Here is an 8,624-nt window from a genome sequence, read left to right as displayed (position 1 = left end):
GAGATCCAATATTGAAAAACATTTCATATAAGAATATATTATTGCCAATTTGATTATAAATGCGCTATAATTTTGAATCAATAATTAAGGATTTGTTTCGTAAAATATATTCTAGCGCAGTTATTTTGATAAATTAAAATAAATTTCAATATTGTTTTAATAAACTGGTCTATATGTTTTAATTTACTGCAAACAAATTTTTTATCTTAAGTTTTTTTAATGGTATAAAAAGAGAAAATAATAAATAGAAAGTGCGCTATATTTTTGAGCAGTACTTTAATATGGTTTCAATTTTACATGCTTACTTAAAAGGGCATATACAGTGTCTCTCATAAGTATTCGAATTTAGGTATAGTATGAAAAGAAACCAAATTTAATAACATATTTTGTATGCAAAATTAATAAATTAATTTGTTAAATTGTTTAGACTGTCCTTACCTTTGATATCACCCTTTTGAAAACTTTAAAAATTCACATTTACTTAAATTAATTTGGCCTTATTTAAAAAAAGTCCATAAAATTACCTCACAAAGGGGGGAATTTGTACCATCTTTTCTGTAATATCATTAAAATGGCGATTTTTGGCAATATTTGTATTTTTTCTCTTTTTTTTCCAGAGATAAAACAAAAATTTGTTATTGGGATTTAATAGATTCCTTCAGGTATCTAAAAATGATATTTTTGTTACAAGAATCTGTATTTAAACGTTCCAAGATATATTATTGGAATCAAAATTTTTCGGGGAAACTTTTCTTCTATATATTGTTTTAAATATCAGCTGTTATACGTTTTAAGTTTTTAATATATTGTGGAAGTGTACAACTCCAAAGCATGCCTCGAAGAAACGCCATTCAATAAAGTGAAACCATTCTTTTATAATAAATGGCCTCTAGGCTGAATGCCACCATATAATTATGGTCTAACTCAAAAATATTGATATTTGTTTAAATATTATCTACTATGATCAAAATAAACCCAAAATTTTGAACACACAGTGTTGTTGTAACCAAAAATATATCTTGGAAAGTTTAAAAACAGATCCTTATAACAAAAATGGTTATTTTTAGACACCTCAAGGAATCTATTAAATCCCAATATTAAATTTTGGTTTTATCTCTGGAAAAAGAGAAAAAATGGCAAATATGGTCCAAAATCGTAATTTTAATGATATTATATGAAAAGATAGTACAAATGCCCCAAAATTGTAGGCCAAATGGGCCAAAAATATATCTTTTCGGTTGATAGTAACCTCTTAAAACAATTTTAAGCAAAAAGACCATTCCATTCTAATTTTTATGTTTCGTAAAATATGTTCAAACATGAAATACAGGAAAAATTAGAATACTTTTGTGAAGTAATTTTATAGGCTTTTTTAAAAAAAGTTAAATTATGTTGAGGTTGATGGGCTCCATGAACAGAAAATTTTCTGTTTACATTGTTTGTTGATTGTGTGTTGTCATCTTGGGCTGTCGCGTTTTAATTTTTTTAGAAGCACTTGAGAGACACTGTATGTATATTGATGGACATGCAAGTAATCTTTAAAAATTTTTTTTATTTATTATTTATTCTCTAAATGCGAAAGAACATTTTCTTTCTTACAAATATATTGAAAACAATAAATAAATTTAAAATTTTGTTTTTGTTTTTAATATATTTATATGAAAGAAAATGTTGTTTCGATATTGTGAAACAGGCAGTTGTATGTATGTATGTATGTATGTATGTATGTATGTATGAATGTGTGAATGTATGTATGTATGTATGTATGTATGTATGTATGTATGTATGTATGTATGTATGTATGTATGTATGTATGTATGTATGTATGTATGTATGTATGTATGTATGTTTGTATGTATGTATGTATGTATGTATGTATGTATGTATGTATGTATGTATGTAGGTATGTATGTAATTATAAAACTCGCGATTAACTCGTTTTAACTCGAATTGCGAGCGAGTTCTATTTTACGCTCTTTAAATTTTCAACTCTTATCGGGAGTTAAAAAATTAAACTCGCGAGTCGCATAGATTTATTCGCCGGAAAATGAATTATTTAAATCGCTCGAATTAAACTCGCTCGCGAGCGAATTGAATTCGATCGATATCTGTACCCTGCTTCTTATGCAACTAACTTAAAACCTACTTCCTAAACTATGTTTAATGCCCGTCTTTGGTAAGTCTCTTAACCTACTTCACTATACTGTTTCTCTCTTCTCTGTCTAGTTGACTTCCTTAACCCACTAGGACACGTTTCTACATACAGTGAATCAACTAAGTTTTTTGCCTAAATAAAATTGAAAAAAAAAACATGTAAAAAGTAAATTTATGTTTTCAAATTAAAAATAGAGATTGTGTAAAATGGGAAAACCAAAAAAAATATTAAAATACAAATTTTGGTGCATTTGTTGTTGCATATTATTCTTCTTCATTAGAATTTGCATGTCAATAAAGTATTTTGCATATTGAGAATTTCATTTAATTTCGTTGGGTTTTTTCAAATTTTGTTTTAATTAATTCCTCTTTGGAATTTATTGTTTTATTGTTAAAATTGTATTCAATTGTAATTTGCAAAAATTATATCCTCATTGTGTAAAAATGTGATGTTATTTGCCTTAAAAATGTTTAAAGGATAACAATGAGGAAATTTCGATATTAAAAATTAGTTTAGATTTCTAGAACAAGTGTAAATCAATGAAATATAATTATGAGATGCTTAATCAATAACATTAAAAAATATTAAATAGAGTAATTGATAAAATGATCCAAAGAATTTTTAGAAAAAACGCACTGAGTGGTGCTTCAAAATCTTTAACTGCCAAAGGGAGGCGACTTGCATCCATGGAAAACCATTGGACTCCTGATTTATCTTCTCCAAAATCCATATACGAACTAGGAGGAACACTATGTTTTAATTTAGACCTCTAAACTGACCTTAGGATGCTTGGAACCAATGTAAAGTAAACTATCGTGTAGTACAGGAAAAATACCTAATTTATATATTTTAAAATAAAGGTGGTTGTCATACCCTAAGGTCAACAGAAGCAAAAATGTTCAGCTAATACATACACTTATAAATATTTAGATCCTAATACGCCTACTGTATCTTATTCATAAAATAAGGAATTTAAAATATGAGGTTGAAAATGAGGATTTTATCATGTAATAGTTCTATAGTGGTATATGGTGATGTCCCCATACTCAGAGTGGCTAGGATGGTACTTAGTGTTAGATTTATTGAATGAGAATCAATATTCTACAATTCTAAATAAAATTTACACAGTACTCCCCAGTATAATGGGGTTTCCGTAATGTAGTTTTTGTTTATCAATACAAAATGACCAAAAACCCAGATTATTTTTGTTATAATATATAGATTTTTACCTGACTAAACATTTTTCTAGGTCCAAATTTATTGATTATCTACTACATCATGTATACAATTCAAAATTACTTATTATTTTCGAAATTTAATCAAAGAAACGATAGATTTCATATTAAGTCAAATATTGATAAATTCTAATAGGTATATAGGATAATAAATCAGTTAAGAAATGTCGTTCCATTACTAAAATATTTAAAAATCTATTCTAATATATAGGAGTAATAAAAATATTTAATTTTATAAAATAATGCAGCAATATTGAGCAAATAACAAAAGAACCTGAAAAAGCAAAATACTTTATTGACCTAAAAAATTAACAAAATAACGTTCTCATTTTATCAAAAATTTCGTAAAATAATATCACGATTTCAAATTTTATGTTAGAAAATTAAAATATAAGATATTCTTTAAAAAATACAACAAACAAATAGTTTTATTTTGCTGTAAATAATTGTTCAGATAAAGTTTTTTCTTAAAATTTATAAAATTTTACATAGGCAAATTACTTAATTGATTCACTGTATATAAGGTCCACAAAATTAAATTTATTATTGAAAGTGAAATTGCAAGTTCTAGACGGATTTAAAATTTTGTATAAGCGATGCTGTGCTAATAAGTCGGAATTCTGAGATAAATTATCAAATAAGAATTTTCTGCTAATTTATGCAATAATAGCAATCAAAATATATTTATTATTATAAATCTTACTTAAGAATATACTTAAGTAACATAGCTAAGGAAAATGAAAACAAAATAATTCGAAAACAAATAATGATCCGCGAAAATAATCTTTACCAAAATATTGGAAATTGTATTCCCTAAAAATGTTGTAATTACATCTAAAGTCATACGACGAACAATAATCGCCATGTATGCAAAGATTTGATACTCATGTCCTTTGACTTCCACTATATTATTAGAGCCGCGACTTTTAGTTCTTTATTAAGAATTCCTAGACACAAATTCTTAATTTTAGCCAATTTGTCTGAGACTGTGTATAGAAAACGTTTATTAAGGTAAATATCGCTGAAGTTATGGATCTAATGCTAACATCTGCTATATGAATTAACCCCCTTAAAGTCATTTAACCATATTTCGAAACTAATATTGAAATCTGTACATAAATTGAGCAAAATATTTCAATATTCAAAATGTTTTCCAAAAAGTCCTATGTGAATTTTTTTGAATTGTTTTAAAGCGCGATCAAAATTTTGTTATTTTCAAAATAAGTATTAATTATATTTGTTAACACATCCGCGAAAGGTTAGGTTATGTTGATAGGAGGATGTATACTACATCAAATCTAAAGAAATACACCTAGGCCACAATCGGGTCTGATGTGCGCTCCTTATCATGAAAAAAGGTTACTGAATAAATTTTTTTCAGTGTTCAGAAACTCAGTTGCTGAACATAATTCCTAAGAATCTTCTTATTTGTGATAGTCAGGAATGTTATTTTCGGAATAACATCACTTCCAAGATACTTGGATCTAACTTCGACGAATACCTGGCAGTGGCAAAGAAAGTGCTCCAGAGTTTCACTGTCTTCCGTTTTTGCCGGGTTAACATTGATGTCTTTCGATTGAGCCCAGCTTAAGGCCATATTCTGAGCCTCCTAAGCTCTCTATCGACTTATCGGTCGATAAGTCTTAGGTGTCGCCTAGCTAGATTTTCCTGGCTTAGGTATTAATATTACCGTTTCATCCTGCCATTTAATGGGGGTATATGTGAATTTCAAGTATGCAGTAAATATCTGAGACAAATGTCAGAAACTAGTCCCGCCTCCATCTGTAAGAGTGCCGGTAAAATACCACCTGACCCTTTAATCATTCCAGGTGTAATTACAATTTCCGTGTTATCCTCCCCTTCCTTCAATATCGGTTCATCTCTGTTATTCTATATACCGGGTGGGAAATAAGAGTACATAAGGAGTTTCATTGCCTCCTCCATATCCTTCAGCCTCCTGTCCGTGTCATCGACCATAGATTCCGGTTAGACATGAGTTTTGGATAGGAATTTTTTATCTTCAATACGTCATTTACGCTGTCTACCTGTTCACACAGTCTAGTTTGGCTTTGCAAACAACTTTCTTGTATTCACCAAGTTTACTACGACCATGCCCGGGTAAATAGTTTGAGAAGAGTCTTGCCAAGGTTCCGGATCTCCACGGTTATCCAGTATCATATCCTTAAAAAAAGATAATTGGCAAAGAGAAAGGATGCTAAGACATGCACCTGTGCTAACTGAAACACCACCAAGAAAAATGTTTTTAAAATTCTTTTAAATGATAATTGTATTTTCAGTAAATGGAAATTTTATTTGCAGAAAATGGAAAATAGAGGTCAATTCGAACGAAAAAATATTATTTTTATTTAATTAGTATAAAAATTTATTATCAAATCGATGTAATACGATATTAGATATTAGATTTTATCATCACAATCTTAAATCTGCCAAAAAGTGACCCATGTTAGAGGGTTAGAAAAAAATTTAAAATGTCATTTGAAGGTTATCTCCAATGTCACTAGATATAATCCTCGTTAAAAAATTTTACTATTGACCAATTAGTACTACAAGACACATATCAGCAAAAATATCAAAAAAAACTGCTTAAAATTTGTCACTTCAAATTAAATAGCATTTCGAAACATAGACAACTGTCGTTTCATAACTTAATACAAGGTGAGCTATATTTTTGAGCAGTACTTTATAGAATAATGCCTTTTGTAAGGCCCCTATACTGAACAAAAATAAAGGTACAACCGTTCTCTCTTTTCGTAGTGATTTATTATTTTATATGCTACCGTATTTATATTATAAATCCGAGTTTTTTGTTTACTTTTTTATTTTTTGTTAAAATATTAATCAACATAAAATTCGAATAGCAAAGAAAATAAAAATTTTTAAAGGTCCTTGCGGACGGACCAAGATTGCTTGTAAGTAGTGCGGGCCATTCTTTCTTAAAAACATAATTTCATTACTTCATCTTGTGTCCAATTGCAGAAGTTTCTTATGAGTAATGTTTTCACACTATTAGATTTGAAATAAAATTAAAATTCAATTTTAAAAAAATTCAAAGAAAAAACATAAATTTTCACTTTATTTCTGTTTTTATTTTAAATTTGTTACTGTTTTTATATTTTTCTTTGTTTAAATAAAACTCAAATAAAACGAAAAAATTCAATCGTTTTAAAAATTTTCAAAAATCATACGATTTTAAATTTTCAGTAAGTTTTATTACATTTTATATTTACACCGTAACCAGAAAGTGATTAAAAAGCTAAGAAAAGAGAAACATTTAATTTGAATAATCTAGATTCGATTATAAATCATTGATCTCATTTGTAACATCGAAATTTTCTAGATCCTTATTCACAAACGATCTAGACATGTCTGTCAGTCTCTTGAAAGAACGATAGGACCTAAACTATTGTTGCAGTTTGATTGGTATTCAAAATGGACAAAATCGGTTTACATTTGGACATGCCTTTAGAAAATTACTAACGTTCATAACAGGCTTAAAAATACTAGTATTATACTTAAATTTTTTATGAACCAAAATTTCATATAAATCGGAATTGTATTAAGTATTGTAAATATATTATCTTTATATATTTATATAATTCTAACTACAACCATGTTTTTTCTCTGCGTACTCTTACAGAGAATTATATCATTGTCAATAAATCGTTTAAAAACCAAAAATAAAAGTATTAAGATATATGCATTTCACAAAAATGGTTTGTTATTAGAAATTTATCACTCTGGAATTCGGAATTAAAGACCCTATTCATATTTTGGTTTTAAATGTTATAAATTTATTACTTTTCAATCATAAATGCGTTTTTCATTTAAGAAAAAAGTTCGTGTTCACCGAACTTTGAAAACCGAACAAAGTTCGGGTTCGGCCGAACTTTCAAATTTACCGAAGATCGGGTTCGGTGTTCGTACCGAACGAACTTTTGAGGTCGGTCCGACTCTATTTGTTAGTAGGGTTCTATAAATCGACTTTCGTATAATCGAACAATCGACTTTTTGTCGAAAAAAGTCGAAAAGCCGATAACTCGACTATCGTCTATGAAAAAAGTCGAAAAGTCGACTTTGTAAATAAAAGTCGAAAAGTCGACTTTGTAAATAAAAGTCGAAAAGTCGAAAGAAGTCGAAAAAGTCGAAAATAGTCGAAAAAAATCGAAAATAGTCGAAAAAAGTCGAAAAGTCGGAAAAAGTCGAAAATAGAAAGAGTCGAAAAAAACTCAAAAAATTGCAACAAATAGAAAAATATAAATAAAATTTTTTATTAAAGAAAGAGTCGAAAAAAGTCGAAAGAAGTCGAAAAATTCGGAAAAAGTCGAAAAAAGTCGATAAGTCGGAAAAAGTCGAAAATAGAAAGAAGTAGAAAAAAACTCAAAAAATTGCAACAAATAGAAAAAATATAAATAAAATTTTTTATTAATAATAATAATAAATAAATAATAATAATATAATGTTAAATGGCAACATTATAAATTTACGCTTCTGTCAACTTTATAAATTTTTAACTCTGGTCGGAAAAAGTCGAAAAAAGTTGGAAAGTCGAAAATAGTCGAAAAAAAATGTCGAAAAGTCGGAAAAGTTGAAAAGTCGGAAAAAGTCGAAAAGTCGATTATTTATAAAATATTAAAAGTCGAAAAATCGACTTTAATCGAAAGTCGAAAAATCGACTTTTGTTAGTTTATTTTTTGTTTTCGAAGACTTTTATTTCATTCTATTGCTACCTCAATTATTTGGTAGCAATAGAACTATATAGTAGTATATAGGCGAAACTGATTGTTAAAGACCTAACTGGTGAGAATGTATTAGTAGAAGCACAAAAATAAACAGTTCTTCAAAAGGCACTAAATAAAAAATGTATTTTTGGTACGTTATTTATATGGGATTTAATATACTAGTAAATTATCTTAAAACATAATATAAACACGCCTTTTTGTTATTTTTTTGCACTAATGAAAAATTAAAAAAATATGTAAAATACTTTTTTATACCCTCCACCTCCATCAGTAATGATAGAGGGTATATATAACTTTGTCATTCCGTGTGTAACACCAAGAAATATTCATCTGAGACCCAACAAAGTGTATATATTCTGAGTCCTTATCAAATTCTGAGTCGATCTAGCTATGTCCGTCTGTCTGTGTGAAACACGCTCACGATATAACGAAGCAATAGCATTTAACCAAATTCACCCAAAATGTTCTTCGTTT

This window comes from Lucilia cuprina, chromosome 4, assembly GCF_022045245.1.
Source record: "Lucilia cuprina isolate Lc7/37 chromosome 4, ASM2204524v1, whole genome shotgun sequence".
Taxonomy (NCBI): Eukaryota; Metazoa; Arthropoda; class Insecta; order Diptera; family Calliphoridae; genus Lucilia; species Lucilia cuprina.
This window is presented reverse-complemented; position numbering follows the sequence as displayed.